Here is a 17,526-nt window from a genome sequence, read left to right on the forward strand (position 1 = left end):
AAACTTTCTGCAATCTCCCTTCACAACTGAAGTCCCTCATTCCTGGTATAGTTCTAGTAAACCTTATCTGCATCTTCATTCCAGATCTTATATCCTTCCCAAGTGCAGTGTCGAGAAGTGAACTTTATTATTTCAGGCAACGCTCAAGTGGTGGGGTGATTTATGTGAAAATACAGATTTAGCATATCTCCCTTGTTTTTGTGTTATTTGAAATAGTTGAAGAAAGCATAAAATGTACTTATTTATTTAACAAAAGCCTTCTCCACATTCCTGCCCCCCAACTTCAAAGGTTTGTCTGCATAAGCTCCCAAATCTTCTCAATGTACCCCTTTTAAAATTGTATCTTTTACAGTAATGGTGACATTGATCTATACTGCACAGAAATAGCCCCTTCGGCCCAACTCATCTATCTCAACCAAGTTGCCTACCTGAGGTAGTCCAATTTTCCTCTGGTCAAGATCCCTCTGGACGTTCTCTATTCATGTACCTGTACAAATGTCTTTTAAATATTGTAATTAAAGCTACTTCTCCAGCTTCCACTGGCAACTTGTTCCATTTACGCACTACCACCTGTGTGAAAAAGTTGCTCGCTCAGGTCCCTAATTTATATTATGTCTCCTCTATCATATAAAATGTATCATCCTATTCATTTTCATATCAACTGAAAATTTAGAAATAATTCCCTATTTACCCTAGTCCATTTTATGAACAAGAATGATGGCTGCAAAGCAGTTAAACCAGAATTCAAAAGAGTTTTTCAAATGTCCCAGTTTCGAGGGTCTCTCCCCTGTCCACTTGATCCACTGTCACTAGGCATCAAGACAGCAAGAAGGACTTCAATGAGGCAAGGTGTGTGACTGTCCATGTTTTTGACAGGGGAGTGGAATCTAGGATCTGACAATGTGGTGATGTAGAGAGATCATGATGTGAAACTGACTGATAATCTGACAACATGGTGGATCAGTCCATCTGCCAGCATCGTACCACACAATGTGGTTCAACAGCAGGGAACATATTGGGTTTCTAATCTAATGACAGGGATGTCATAAGATCTGATCAGATGGAAATATATGAACCAAAATCTTACTCTTTCCTTTGTAAAAAGTCTAGTTTAATCAGTTTAACATTAAGATGCATATTAAAACCACCAAAATATAAGTATTTAACAGAATCTATTGACAGCACTGACAAGAACAATTGATCATCACATTCTCCCTTCTCTCACTTACCTATTGTGGAAATTCCACAGTGGAATCCATGTGAAATCCTTCCTTTAAATTGATGATCTCTCTTTTTCTCTGATCTCATCTTGTCAAATTAAGTGAGTTAAAGACTCTCAGTACCTTTTGAACAATTATTTTTCAATCAATGCCAACAAAATGCAATTTTAAATGTTTACCCATTTATTATTTCTGGGTCATTGACATATACAACCATCATATTTTCAATTTTTTTTAAAGAACTAAACTTTCTGCATTAAATTACTGGCTTTAAAATAGTTTATCATGAGGCCATGAGGGTATACCTGGAGATTGTCTCTTGGTTTATAGTGTTCACCTGAACAAACAGAGTGCTTCTTGGTTTAATGCATCATTATGTTTTTTTTTTCTTTAATTCATTACTGTATTTCAAAGTATAAACTCCTAATACTATTATGGAGTTTGAGTAATGAATCTTTGGGCATGGGAATAAGATTTCTATCAACCAAGGTAACTTAAAATATAATCTTTGAATAAATACTGCAGTTCAAAATCAACAATTTTGAGAACAGAACTAATGACCACATTCAACTTCAGTTAACAATTTATATTTGCGATTAGCCAAAAGGATTTTATCTAACCTCAAAGCATGGATCCAAATTTCACAGAAAATTTTACATGCTTCAAGATTTTACACTACTTACAAAGCAAAACAGCAGCATGTTTACAAATAGTTTAAAAGTTTAAGATATGCCCCCAAAAGGATTTACTATCTAAAGTCACTCCCATGCACCATTCCTGGCTTTGCTAACTGCCTTGTTTTAAAAATAAGTTCCAAAACCTTCCTCATGTCAGTGATGTTTCAGTGGTTGCAGACTTATTTTTGAATCCAAAAACTTTGTGTTCAAATCACGCTCCAGGTGCTAGAGAACTTGATGCTATCTTTAAATAAATGTAAAACCAAAGACTATATACCCTTTCAATTGGATGTAAATGTGCCACGGCATAACTTTGAAGAAGAGCGAGTTTGTTCTCCTGGTATGCAAATCAATGTTTATCCCTCAAACTGCATCATTAAAGTTAATTGTCTGGCTATTATCAATCCACTAGCTGTTTTTCCAACACATCATTGGGTGTGCAAAATGTATTTCAATTGCTTGCTCTATTTTCTGTGTGCTTTGGAGCATCCAGCAGTGAATTTTTTAAATCTGTTCGTTAGGTACTAACTACTATAGCTGCCATGTTTCCAACATCATAAAAGTGACTAGATTTTAAATGTACCTCTGGTTATCAGGTTCTTCAAGACATGCTGCGATGATGAAAGGTGCAACATAAATTGCAAATCTTCAATTTCATCATTTCATAATTGTCCTTCCCTACCTAATCCCTTTTGTGCTTCCAAGTCCAAACAATGGCGGTCCCCTCACACTGACTGCAGCTTTACCTTTAACCATCATACTCAGCAATTCACAAACTAATCAGACATGATTCATTCATCCCCTGCTTTGACAACCTTCTTAAGTTTAACTTTTTTGACAATGCCTTTGATTACTGCCCCCTAACCTTCCACTGTTTCTGTCAGGTGCAACAATTTGCTCCATTTATGAACAACCTTGAGATTCCTTAAAAAGTGGCATTTAAGTGCTCGACACTGCTGACAGGCCCAGCGTAATGTTTTTAGAAGTACAAGCAGAAAATGCTGGAACTGCAGAATAGACCAATCAATGTCTGAAAGTGTTAGTTTCTTTGTTAGAATTAAAGTAATAAGCAATGATTATCCTTTATAGACACTGACAACCCAGCTGTGATTTGCAGCATCTCAATTTCCAAAATTTGTTATGCATTCATGTTGAGGTGTTTCATATTATTTCATGTCCATCGTTTTTTTTTAATTCTTCTGAGCAATTTTCTTTCTGGTGGCAACCCACATGAAAATTACTGAAAACATCCCTCTGATTAGTTTTCTGAACAAAAATTTACACCCATGTTTTCTTAAAAGCAAAAAGCAGAATGAACAATAGATAATTTCTCCAAAAACCCCTAGCCCATGAGTGATTCTTTGGGAAATTAATCACTTTTTACATTACTTACCTTGTTAGCATCTCGTTATAATCATTTAACAGTCAGTGCATTCATAATTGTTTCCCATTACTGAAATGGTAATCGTGCTCCCAAGCCTCACAGAACTCATCCTGAATGAATTTATTGAAACTGGCCAATGAGTTACATGAAGAAAATTGTATTTTAAATTATATGCTTGTAATGGAACTATTAAACTATTTTAAAGACTTTTAATATTTAAAAAGAGGAATTTCTTCTCTCAAATTATTGTAGAACATTAGAACATTTTTGAGATGGAAAGATTTTTGGATCGTAAGAGTTCCCAAGATTGGCTCTGCCAACTCAAAAGCCACAGTGGCTCTAATTCTTTGCTATCCTATCCTTGACATCAGCAGATGTGGTTTCAGTGGATAATTTGCATTCAACCAAGTCCATTAAAAGAGTTTTCCAAGAAGTTCATATGAGACACAAACACCTCAAAATAAACTCAAGGCAGACAGTGGCATTAGAGGAAGCAGTGGGATCCAAAGATACTTAATGTCTCTGAAAAGACTCTGTTTTGCTTTTTTCTTGTCTTTGTATGGCAGTGGTCTAGGAGCATTTCTTTGTGTGCCTTTACAGGATAAACAAAGGAAAAAGATTTTTGTGGTTTCTTTTGTACTTGACAATAGATTGAATCTTGAATCAGCTCCCAGATGGCCTCTCGAACTTTCTATGAACATTGCTGCAACCCAGAGAACAATTAATCAGAGAGTCAAATGGCACAATCTTCATGGAAGCAAAAGATTTAAAGCAACAAAATACTATTCACAGTGTGCAAAACACATGCAAACTGTTTCCCTTTATTTAAGAAAAATATTCAAGTTGAGTTAACATCTGAACGAAATTTACACATTTTATAAAGTTGAGTTACCAGTCACTGTAACACTTTGCACAGTCTTAGTGTCACATGCATTCAGCTCCTAGACAAACCAGCTATTGTTGGAGTATTATCTAACCTTGCACTTAATGGGTCAATCATCTGACCCAAATACTAGCTTCAACAGGAGTTCTGCTGGCTTACCTTCCTTTCACTGAGCCGATCACATTCAAACCATCCACTGATCGCCATGTGCCAGTCCCTCAACACACTGTTGGAACTTAGAATCTCCTGACCTTTGCATCAGAGAGCGGCACCATCATTCAGATATCCAGCTCCACTGACACTCTACAGCACCATTGCACTGCTGAGTGAAAAGGAGTTTCTAGCTAAGTCCTAGGCAATTCTTGGGGTCCCTGCTTCACTCTGGGACTCAGGGTTAATTAAGGGGAAGGAAAAATTGTTTAGGAAGGAGATGAATTCTGTAAACATGTGCACCCATAAAATTTACTCAAATTACCAGCCAACAACCCAGAGATTCCCTAAGCAAAAAAAATAAAGCAATCGAAAGTATAAACTTGATCTGATTTTTTAACTTTTTAAATTTCAGATTCTTGGTTCCTCTCAGATAATTGACTTAGAAACTCCAGTGATTTTTTTTCATCTGTGTCTTTTTTTTTTGCTATGAGGTCGCTTGCCATCTTATTAAGGCACATAGCCAAACAATGTAACCAGCATTTTTTTTCATTTCTTTAATGAATGACTGACATCATTCACAGTTTGCACTCCTCCCTACATGTTGATGATTGGCAAATCACAATGACATGCACTGCAGGATCAGCCAATGTTTCATGTTCATGTTCAATCAATGGTTGACACTACATTTTTCTAACTGCCCTTTTTGTTTCTCCGTGGAAGATAGGTGATGCAGAGAACTTAAATGGTACTTTATCACATTACTCTTTGTAAGATGTCCAAACTGAATGGGCTGAACTTTGGACCATTGACAAGGTTACACAGCATGGAAACAGGCTTTTCAGCCCATCTAGTCCATGCCAAACAAGACTTCTCTAAGCTAATCCCACCTGCCTGCATTTAGCCCACATCCCTCCAAACCTTTCCTTTCCATACACCTATCTAAATGTCCTTTTAAGTGCTGTAATTGTACCCACCTCAACCACTTCCTCTGACAGCTCATACCATACCAACCTCTGCGTGCAAAACTTGCCCTTTAATATCATTCCACTCTCACCTTAAATCTAGTTTTAGCCTCCCCTATCCTGAGAAAGACTGTGACCATCTATGTTATTTATGGCCCTTATGATTTTATACACCACTGTGAAGTTACACATTAATCTCCTTTGTTCCAGAGAAAACAGTTCCAGCCTATCCAGTCACTCCTTATAAATACTATTCATTCCCAGCAACTTCTTTGTGAATCTTTTCTTATTATCTGATGCAACTTCTTCAGAAAGAAATTTTACAGAAAATATTTACCTGAATTCATCAATTATGCAATCTCTTGCCATGCACATGTTCCAGCCACTTCAAATGGAGTTCGATTGGGACCAGAAGTGAATCACTTATTTTGTCACCAATAGTCAAGGTAGGGAGGTCCATTGGAACTGCTATTTCAACAGCTATCATAGTTCTTTATGAGCAAATCATAAAGTGTACTGGTGAAATACGGCAGGTCACATAGCATCTATAGGTTGTAAAGGGTAAATAAGGGCCCTTCCTCAGGTATAAGCAAAAACAGACAGGTGCCTGAATAAAAAGATAAGGAGCAAGAGGGAGGAGGAGAGGAGAGTAGGGAAGAGGAGAGGAGAGTAGGGAAGAGGAGAGGAGAGTAGGGAAGAGGAGAGGAGAGTAAGGAGGAAGGGCCAAGGTAAAGAGAACAGGCTAACAGGTGAAGGGAGTCAAGAAATATGGGCTTTCTTTCTTGACATGAAGCTAGACTTAGGCAGGAGAGAGGTATTGCTTTGTAAAATCTTTTCCATCTGTCACTGGGGATGTAGGCAGAGGGTATTGATCTTTCTCTACTACTCTATTAGAGGTGTTCTACAGAGCCAAATTGTTTTGTTTGTTTTGGCATGACTTCAATGGTATCACACATGCAATGTCACTTTTGATTTCTTAATTTGGTTTTAAATTTACTATTGTTATTTGTTTTATCACCACTAATGTTTTGTATGATATCCAAACTGCATTTCTCATCCATCCCAATGTTGTATAAACCTCCCTTCTATAATGAACTTTGTTTCATGGCTATTATTCTGGTTTACAGTGTTCTATGGGCTCTTACTTCAATAATCAAAACATGTTGTCACTTTCATTTGACGAACTCAAGTGTAGAAGCTCCCAAGCAATTGTAACAGAGTTACCTAGACTCACTCTTGGAAGTTCAGCCTTTTTCCCCCACTGTTCATCCATATAGTGCATTACATTGACATGCTGTTTTGGCTAAATTTCCATCGCTGAGGTTAATTGCTTGCCTGATTAAATCTTAGATCTTGCATGTTTGGTAAATTTGGACCACATGTATCATCTATGATGAATAATCTCTTTACAATCTAAAAACCCATCAAAGTTACAATGTGGTGACCGGCTTTTCAGAATGATTGTTATGTTTACAATAGTCTCCAAGACCTCTGATTGAATGTCCTTCGTTAATGGTTTTCATTGCTTTCATAAACCACAAGATTAATGTCCCTGGTCCTATTGCTATTAAAAAGATGTCTCTTTCAATTTGCATAAAATCTCATTGTGGGCATCTTTACCTTGACCTCTATATCAATAATGCCTTTCACTTGGAAAAGCATCCATATTTTTATTGATGTAAAAATGAAGAGTTCCAACACTTTGCCTTAAGACATTTCTTATATGGATGAACATACCGACTCGTTCTTCCATTTTGTGCTATCCATCACTCTGATAGTTAAGAGGCTACTTATTATTTGCAATCCATTCTATCTGCATTCACCACAATTGATAGCAAGTTCCAACACCAAATGATGGTTTTACTTTTGATGCCTATGATTCTTTGTCCCCATTCTCATTTCCAAAGTGGGAAATATATTTTCTGTGGGTTCCCAAATCCTTTGTAGAGTGAGAGTCCATTGCATGAGATTGACAGAGCTCAAAACAAGCAGCCTCCTCTTTACACAGTGGCATCACGTCCACTGCCTCTGTGGAATTTCATGTAACCAGAAAGAATTTAGTCACAGAACACAGTCCTTGAAGAAATAATAGCCTTCAAGCAGCAATTATTGCTCATAACCAATATTGGATACAAACATTCACCACTCTGTGCTCACATTGCTCCCATCCCACCTCCCCACACAATACCAAATTTCTTTGACCATCTTTGTTATATTCACCCAACAACAACGCAATTAAATGCTACATCAGCTTCAGTATCCTTCATTCCATTGTTCCTTGACATTTTGATAAAATTAAAATAAAATCAATTTTATTTTTGGTTATCATTTAGTCTATCAAAATTAATTTTCTACTATTTAAAGATTAAAAATACCTTCTGATGCAAACTGACTGAACTGCTGGAGCAATGTGGATTTATTTTATTTTTATTCACCTTCCATGAAAATCCTAAGCTTATTTTCCTCATGGGGCCATCAATAAGTAATACTATGTACCAAGCAGTGGCTTATTAGATAGTGTGGTATGAGTTTTAGATACGGAAAGTAGGGATTTTGTATTCACTGTTATATGAGGTCCAGATTTAGTCTTTGGAGATCTCTGTGGAAATAGTTGTTCAAAAGCAAATAATAATTTGTCGAAAATGTCAAATGCATTTCTTATATGTGACTGAGAGGTGAAAAGTCAATGGAGATATTTTTCCTTATGTCATCATGGCCAAGCCTTATTTCAACTACTATTATTTTAAGATTGTTAAGTAAAATAAGATATAAACAAATTAATTATACAGTGGCTAATTGGGTCCATGCACTCAGTTCAAAGCAAATGGCTTCCACTGACTCATCCAAAACAACATACAAGTACTAACGTTCACAGCTGTAGATTTTAAGAAAGCAATGGAATATCTCAGACTTGTAGAGCTGAGGAATATTTAATTTAGGCCGACATTCAGCATGGTAACAGGCTATTTCTGCCCACAAGCCTGTGCTGCCTAGTATGGGCCCAGAGGACACCAAAACCCAGCAGGAATAGAAATTCACAAAGAAATATGGTTACTTTTAATTATCTTTAAACATGAAAGCAGGATCAAACTTTAACTTATTTATTAACCCCTGTAGCAGTAGCTACAGCAAAGAAACTCACAGCCATCAAGTTGGATGCTCTCAACGACTATTTTATTCAAATCCTGCACGTGCCCCTTTAAGGGCAGTGTGAGCTTGGCCACCGCATTCGGGGTGATGTCATAATGGCTGATCGAGGCACATGCTGGGTTGGAAAAACGAGGCAAGGGGAAATCCCTGTCGACACCATCTTCTCATGGCTGCTCCGCCACATGGCAGTACAACCGGGGCCGGTTCACCACAAGAGAGTGCGCCGCCACACAAACCCCCCCCCCCCAAGAACTGGCTTACGCATCCTGCCGCTTGGGCAGATGGCATTTTGTCTTGGCCGTTTAAACCAGCTGCGAGAGGTCCAAGGGTGCTGCCTTTAGACGGTCTATGGTGAACGGTTCATTTTTTCCCCCAGTGTCCAAAGTAAAAGTATTGCTGGACCACTGGAGGACTTCGTATGGGCCCTCATATGGGTGCTGCAAAGGTGCAATGTGCTGTCCGCGCCAAGCAAAAATGAATTCCGCCAAGTCCAGCTCTTTGTGAAGATGGGCCGGTTGGGTGCCATGATGCATGGGAGGCAAGGGGGCTAGCGAGGTGAGTTTGCTGCAGAGATCCGCCAACAGGTTTGGGTGCTCAGACGTAGAGCTGGGTTCCGGTCCAAATAACTCACCGGGCAATGAGAGTGGCGTGCCATACTTCTTGGGTGTTGTTCTGATGCCGAGGAGGACCCAGGGTAGTTCATCCACCCAACCTGGGCCTTTGAGGTGAGCCATGAGGGTTGACTTCAGGTGGCAATGAAATCTCTCCACCAGACCATTTGGTTGCAGATGATAGGCTGTGGTGTGGTCGAGTTTGACCTCCAGATGGTTCGCCAGTTGAGTCCAGAGGGCAGAGGTGAACTGGGCGCCTCTGTCGCTGGTGATATGTGGTGGAACGCCAAACCTGGCGATCCAGTAGCCGACTAAATTCCTGGCGCATGTCTCGTTGGAAGCCACCTTGATGGGAATGGCTTCCGGCCATCTCAAGGTCTGGTCAACCACCGTGAGCAGGTAGCGTGCCTCCCTGGACACCGGTAGGGGGCCCACGATGTCAACGTGTATGTGCTGGAATCTCTTAACTGCTGGGTTGAACTTCTGAATCAGGGCCTGTGTATGCCAGTGGACCTTGGAGGCCTGGCACTGAGTGCAGCTCCTCGCCATCTCGGCCACCTCCTTCTTGAGCCCATGCCACATGAACCACTCAGCCACCATATGCACCGATGCCTTCACCGAGGGGTGTGCTAGATCGTGGACCATGCTGAAGGCCTACGACCTCCTCTGCAGCGGGACTACCGGGTGCAGTGAACCGGTGGAAACGTTGCAGAGCAGCATGTCCAGTCTGTTCAGCAACTGAATGTTCTGGAGGTTGAGCCTCGAAATAGCAGTCCAGAGGGCTTGCGTCTCCGCGTCTTCTCTCTGTGTCTGCTCCAGTTGGGTGTAGTCGAGGTCGGGGGGGGGGGGGGGGGGGAAGGTGCTGATTGAGCACATCCGCCATGATGTTGTCTCTACCTGCCCTGTGCCAGATGTCGGTGGTAAACTCCGACACATAGGAGAGATGGTGTTGCTGCTGGGCTGACCACGGATCCTTGGCCATCACGAGCGCCTGCGTGAGAGGCTTGTGGTCGGTGAACGCAGTGAATGGCCTGCCCTGCAGGAAGTACCGGAAGTGCCGAATGGCTAGGCACAGCAACAAGAGTTCCCGGTCGAAGACAATGTACTTGAGCTCTGTCAGGCAAAGGTCAGAGGGCACCACTGTCCATCAACCCACTGCTCGAGTATGCCCCCCAAGGCTGTGGCTGAGGCATCTACTAAGAGCGCGGTGTGTACCTCCGGGCGCAGATGAACCAATAAGGTGGCGCTGGCCAGAACGTCCTTCATTGCCTCAAAAGCATCCTCTGCTGACCAGACCAGGACTTTATCTTTAGAGGCAATAAATGTGAACAATGGCCGCATGATGCGGGCCACGCCAGGGATGAAATGATGATAAAAGTTCACCGTACCTACAAATTTTTGCTGGCCCTTGAGGGTGGTGGGTTTGGGGAACTGATAGATGGCTGCGACTTTTTCTGGTGCTGGGATGGCTCCTGCTGCCGAGATGGTGTGCCCCAGGAACGGCAGCATCTGCTTGCCGAACTGGCACTTGGTTACGTTGATTGTAAGGCCGAATTCTGCCAGGCAGGCAAACAGGGTGCGAAGATGGGCCTTGTGCTCCTCATGGTTGCGACTGGCGATAAGGATATTGTCAAGGTAAATAAACACAAAGTCCAGATCCTTGCCCACTGCGTCCATGAGGTGCTGAAAAGTCTGGACCGCGTTCTTAAGCCTGAAAGGCATGCGCAAGAATTCAAAAAGGCCTAACGGGGTGATGATCGCCATTTTACCAATGTCCTTGGGGTGGACTGGGATTTGATGATAGCCCCGCACCAGGTCGACTTCCGAGAAGACCTGGACATCATGGAGGTTAGCCGTAAAGTCCTGGATGTGAGGGATTGGGTACCTGTCCAGTGTGGGTCGTGTCGTTCAGGCATCAATAATCCCTGCAGGGTCTCCAGCCCCGGGAGTATTTTGGGACCATATGAAGAGGAGATGCCCAGGGGCTATCCAAGTGGTGGACGATACCCAACTCCTGCAGGCAAGTGAACTCCTCCTTGGCTAACTGCAACTTCTCAGGCAGAAGTCGTCGGGCCTTGTCGTGCAGCAGGGGGCCTTGTGTGGAGACGTGATGGTATACCCCGTGCTGGGGCAGGGCGGTGTTGAACTGTGGCTGTAGGCTGGAATACTTGTCCCTGGGAGCGGTGATGGCGGTGATTTCGGGCTTGTGGGTGTCTGTGGCATCAAGGCAAACTGAGTGGAATGTGCGGGCGTTAACCAGTCTTTTGCCCTTCATGTCTACTAGTAGGCCATGCTCTCTGAGGAAGTCAGCCTCCAACAGCGCGTAACCACTGAGGCCAGCACGAACCTCCAGTGGAATTTATCTTTCCCGATCTGGATCTGTGCCCTGCGGGTGCCGAAGGTTTTGATGGCGGAACCGTTGGCCACCCACAGGCGTGACCATGAGCTCAGGTGCATTTCTCGAGGGTGGTTGGAGGGAAGATGCTCAGCTCTACTCCAGTGTCCACCAGGAAATGCCAGCCGGTGGACTTATCGGTCACGTGCAGGAGGCTGTTTGCGTGGCCAGCCGTTACAGCCATCAATGGCAGTTGGCCAAGTAGTTTCCCTGGTAGGTACAAGGTTGCCTGCACTTAAAAGCTTGTGCACCCCAGCGTTGATGATAGAAGCACTAGGTGGGATGGTGCTCCTCTGGCTTGTGCTGGTGGGGATGCTGCGGCTGGCTGGTTCCTGGACAGGTGACCTGGCTGAGGGCAGATTCATTCTCCCTCTTGGTGCACCAGAGGGTGTCCACTCGGGCTGCAGCTTGCCGTGGGTCAGTGAAGTCCTTGTCCACCAGTAGGAGCTGAATATCCTCGGGCATCTGATCCAGAAAGATCTGGCAGAATAAGAAGCAGGGCTTGTGATCCTCTGCCAGCACCAGCATCTCGTCCATGAGGACCAATGGTGTTCGGTTCCCCAACCCGTCCAGATGCAGGAGTCTGGAGGCCCGCTGTTGAGTGGAAAAACCGAATGTGCCCAGGTGGATGTTCTTGAGGCCAGGCTATTTATCCTCAGCTGGTCCATTGTGGATGAGATCATCCACCCAGGCCGCAGTCTCCTGATCCAGCATGCTCACGACACGGTAAAATATCATGGCGTCTGCGGAAATGTGCCTGATGCAAAACTGCGCCTCCAAAGTCCAGAAGGAGGGTAGTTTGATAGCAAAAGCGTTGATCTCAGCAGGATCCATGTTATGAGACCAGAAAAACATCTGGACTCGTCAGGGTCACCAATGTAGCAGTAGCTACAGCAAATAAACTCAGCCACCACGCTGGATGCTCTCAAGGACTGTTTTATTTAAATCCCACGCATGCCCTTTAAGGGCAGCGTGAGCTCAGCCACCATGTGCACGGTGACATCATAATGGCTGCCCAAGGCACGTGCTGGACTGGAAACACGAGGCAAGGGAGAACCCCCAACAGTGCCATCTTCTCATGGCTGCCCAGCCACGTGGTGGTACAAGCGGGGCCGGTTCACCACGAGAGACTGCACCACCACACCCCCTTCTAATACTAAGCATACACGTATGTTAGTTCAGAAAAGTTCTTTGATTCACAGTCCAATCTCACTTCTCACTCCTCCAAGTTCACTGGTATCAACCAATTCTTATATTGTACACATCAGGGTTTTCCAGATGATAACCTCTTTCTTTCAGGTTACCACAGAGTTCCTTTTTTGTTTCCCTTATTTCAAGTAAAATATTATGCAGCCAGTCATCTCATCTTGTCTCAACCAAAATGGCTTTGACCAGGCTGAACTAAGAACTCACAACCCATCTTCAAAATGGAGGTTTTCCACAAGCTTGCCAGCTTGTCCTGTTCCAGTCCCAGCTGCTGCTGCTGAACTGTAGAACTGAATTCTCTCTCTCTCTGTCTCTCTGTCTCTCTGTCTCTCTGTCTCTCTGTCTGTCTCTCTCTCTCTCTCTGAGAAAAACTTGTTTGACTCTGTGCTTGCAAAACCACATGACCTTCCTAGAACAACTAACTGCATTCAGACAGACTGTGGCACCAGACCTAATCTTCGAGTCCATTCATCTGTTGCTTTCCAAAACAATAATCCATTACTCCACAGCATGTCCAATTAACACCTACTTGTGAAGTCTCTATAGGCATTCTTCAAAGTTTTTGCAAAGGCACTCGGAGCCTGGACTGTCTGGCTTGAGCAGAGCTCTGGGATTTTAAATGAGATCTGTGGTTTGAATATTTTTTGTGACCTAACTAAAAAAGACTCCACAATTTATCTTCCAAAAACATATCTATACATAATATAAAATATAACAATCCATCACACGCCTAATTGCACTCCATTAACCTACAACCCCCGAAGTTTTTGAACAGTGGGAGGAAACCAGAGCCCCACCCACCCAGAGAAATGCATGCAGATATGGGGAGAGCATACAAAGTCCATACAGACAGCATCATAGGATTCAAACACTGGTTGTCCTGATTGCTGGCACTGTAAAGGCATTGCGCTAAACGTTGTGCCAACCCTACCACCCCAAATAGAATAGAGATGACAGGAAGAGTCAAGACAGTGGTTTATATTAGGACACTTATCTACTCTTTGGTCAAGGTCATAAACATAGACAATGTTACAAAGTAGTAATTTTGTGAGCACACATTTTTTTTATAATGGTGGTAATGTTTGTGTTGCTGTAGTGGCAGCGCTGCCACTGGTGTTGTCCCAGGAGAGTGGGGAGCAAAGTCATAGCACTCTGTCCAGGCTTTTTAATGGTCTTCTTAAAGGAGCCAACTGTTTTTTTTAATCCTGCAATCTTAGAGGACTGTGCCTAAGATGGCAGCACCTGTGCTGGACGCTGATGGGTTGCAGACTCCAGGAGAATAGTGGACTGACACAGGGCACCAGAAACAGAGAGAACACCCCCTGTTGAGAAGGAAAAGCACGGGAGAGAACTCTGCAGGTAGGTGACAAAAGCAGTGGACCAGCAATAGGCTCAGCAGCTGAAGGGCCCAGACAGGCTGCGGGAGGTTGGTGACTTGCAGCCAAAAGAACTCACACAGGATGCAGGCTGATGGAGACTGACTCATAGGAACCAAGATTGGAGAGGGTACTAAGAGCAAGAAGGGCTCTCAATGGCCCTTTGGCACTAAAGATTTCCTGATAGTCAGAGGTTTGGACCTGGAACTCAGCTGCCAACGGTTTGATTAGGAATCTGTGTGGCTGCAGAGGCTACTGCAGGTGCACGGGAGGTGAATCCATGGACACTCAATATCTCTGAAGGTGCTCCTTTTGCTTCTCTTCCTCTTATTTTTAGGGGACCAGGCAATGCTTTATGGCAGACAAACATTGAAATATATCATGTATTTTACATTTTATGTATTATTGCAAAACAATAAAAGGAACCTTTGAAACATACCACTTTGCTTGCTGCGGCGCACATATTGGAAAGTTATAAACTATATTCCCAGCATTTTCTGAGATGCATTCCAGTGTTCAAAGGTCCTCATTGCCAGCCTGTACTTAAATATTATAGTTAATGCAGTTATTTCCAACAATAGTGACCCGGAATTTGGTGTGAATTGAGGGCAAGTTCCACACAGAAATGTTGGTATTGAGTATAAGAGCTAGCACTCCGATCCAAAATTTGCTGGTCAAATTCTGCACAAGTTCAATGATGACCCATAAACTGACTGAAGTTTCACAGTATTTACACTGGGGAATCTGTTTTCAGAGCTTGTGTCCAATGAGGCCAAGTGCAGAATGCAAAGAGATTTTATAGCTACAAGGAGGAATAAGATTGAGGAATAAGTTTTTTTTTTAAATTTGCATTGATTTTATTATTTAGAATGAAAAGAAACACTATAGATTAAAGAACACAATCCCAAATATTATGTACCTCAGTACATATACATTGCACTCCATAATGCTTGTGACTAAGACACAATTTTCCATTATTTGCCCCTGTGCTCCACACTTTTAAATTTGTCATCAAACAATTCACATGGAATTAAGGAGTGCATTCCAGATTTTATTCAAGGTTACTTGCATCATTTTGGTTTGACCATGTAAAAATTACAGCACTTTTTAAACAAAGTCCCCACATTGCAGGGCGCCATAATGTTTGGGGCATTTGATTTTACAGGTGTTTGTGACCAAGGTTAATCCATATCAGTGTGATGGCAAGAGTAAAGAGTGGAGGCATAAAGGAACTGCTCATTGTTGCAGAAATAAGAGAGCTGGGCTTGCTTCTAAGCATTTGATCACCTTTGGTGTCTGCTGTTGCCATTTCCTAATATGAAGATCAGAGTTAAATATGCTATTATAAGGCTGAAAAACAAGAATAAAACAGAAAGAGACATCACCAAAATTTTTGATTGCCCAAATCAAAAATTTAGAGCATCATTAAGAAGAAAGAGTGTACTGGTGAACTCAGTATCCACAAAGGAACTGGTATTCCAAGGAAGACCTCTACTGCTGACATCAGAGGAATTCCCATCATGATGAAAAATCATCAAACGCACAGTATGTCCGACAGATCAGAAACACACTTCAGGAGGCAGATGTGAAAGTGTCAATGACTACCGTCCACTGAAGACTTCATGAACAGAAATACAAAGGCCTCACTGCAAACCAATAGTTAGCCACAGAAAGGATGGCCAGATTACAGATCGCCAAGAAGTAATTAAAAGAGCATGGAGAATTCCTGGAAAAGGCCTCGTGGACAGATGAGACCAAGGTTAATCCATATCAGAGTGATGGCAAGAGTAAAGTGTGGAGGCATAAAGGAACTGCCCAAGATCTAAAGCATGCCACGTTTGCCATAGTTTGCATCTTGCAGTATTTCAGTTCATGAAGTCTTTTAAGATCATTAGTTATTGATACATGTACAGCTGCCTCCTGAAGAGTGGTTCTGATCTGTCAGACATATTTGAGGATTTTTCTTCATGATGAGAATTCTTCTGTCATCTGCCGTAGAGGTTTTCCTTGGAATACCAGTCCCTTTCCAATTAGTGAGCTCACCTGTACTCTCTTTCTTCTTAATGATGTTCCAACCTGTTGATTTTGGTAATTCAAAGGTTTGGGTGATGTTGCTTTCATTTTTATTCAGTTTTTAAGCCTCATTATGACTCCTTTGAATTCATTGGCACATCTCTGGTCCTCATGTTGAAAAATGGCAACTACAGACTCCAAAGGTGATCAAAAGCTTAGAAACAAGCCTAGCTCTCTTATGCCTGCACTATTGAAGCAATTAAACATATCTGAGTGCTCACAAATTCCTGTGAAGCCAAATGACCCAAACATTATGGTGTCCTGAAATGAGGTGACTATGTCTAAAATGTGTTGTAATTTCTACATGGTCAAACCAAAATGTATACAAATAACCTTGAATAAAATCTGGAATGTACACTTTAATTATATGAAAATTGTTTGATTACAAACTGTAGAGCACAGAGGCAAATAAAGGAAAAATGTGTCTCTGTTCCAAACATTATGGAGGGCACACTGTGTGCATAAATATTTATCAGTTGAGAGAGATTGTTAAATAATGATGAACCCTGGGGTTCATAAATTGAGGCATGGAATAACAATACAAGGAGCTAGTCAACTATTAGAAAGTATGTGATCTGCGAGAGCATTTTCGAGAAGCTGGGTGTTCTCTCTTTGGAGAAAAGATTGAGAGGAGATTTGAATGAGCTGTACAGGAATGACAATAAAACAAAAAGAAGCTGGTGGGACTCCACAGGTTAGGCAGCATCCATGGAGAGAAAGAGACAGTCAATGTTTTGGGTGAGAACCCTTTAAAAAACAGAATGCATTATGTGATTGAATTTCTAGCCCACTGCACAATAAGATTTTAGCCTCTGGTTCCTCAGTTTTTCCTCAATTAACTTTTTAAAACAGTTGAGCATCACCTAGGAGAATATCAACAAATATATCTATAATTGCAGCGAAATGAACAATACTAATACCTGCTTGGAAATTGGTTTCATTTCACAACTTCCAGGTAATGTTGTGTGTCCAGGAGCATGACATAGATACAGATGATCAAGTATAAAATCAAACTCTCAAGGATGTATGAACTTTAACAACTGAATTAAAAGAAGCAAAAGACAATCAACTGATTAAGATAATTATGAAATATTTTAATATTTACTTGAACTATTATTTTAGATATTGGAAATATCAGTTACCAAACAAGAATATTTGAATGATTCAAAGAATCAAATAGATGTGAGCATAATCAGAAGCTCATTGGGTGATATGTTGAAGATTAACTTACATTGAAGAGAATATTAAATATTTTATCATGAAATCATTTAGGAATTAATTGCAAAAATGTTAGCTCTATTATAATGTATTTTACATAAAAGTTGATTTGGAATGTGTATTGAATTTAATACATTGTAAATGCATTATTTTCAATGGTCCTTACTTTTTATAACTCACCAGCAAGTGAAAAATAGAAAGAGAGGTCATCAGTAATG

Source organism: Narcine bancroftii, chromosome 1 (assembly GCF_036971445.1).
Source record: "Narcine bancroftii isolate sNarBan1 chromosome 1, sNarBan1.hap1, whole genome shotgun sequence".
Lineage (NCBI taxonomy): Eukaryota > Metazoa > Chordata > Chondrichthyes > Torpediniformes > Narcinidae > Narcine > Narcine bancroftii.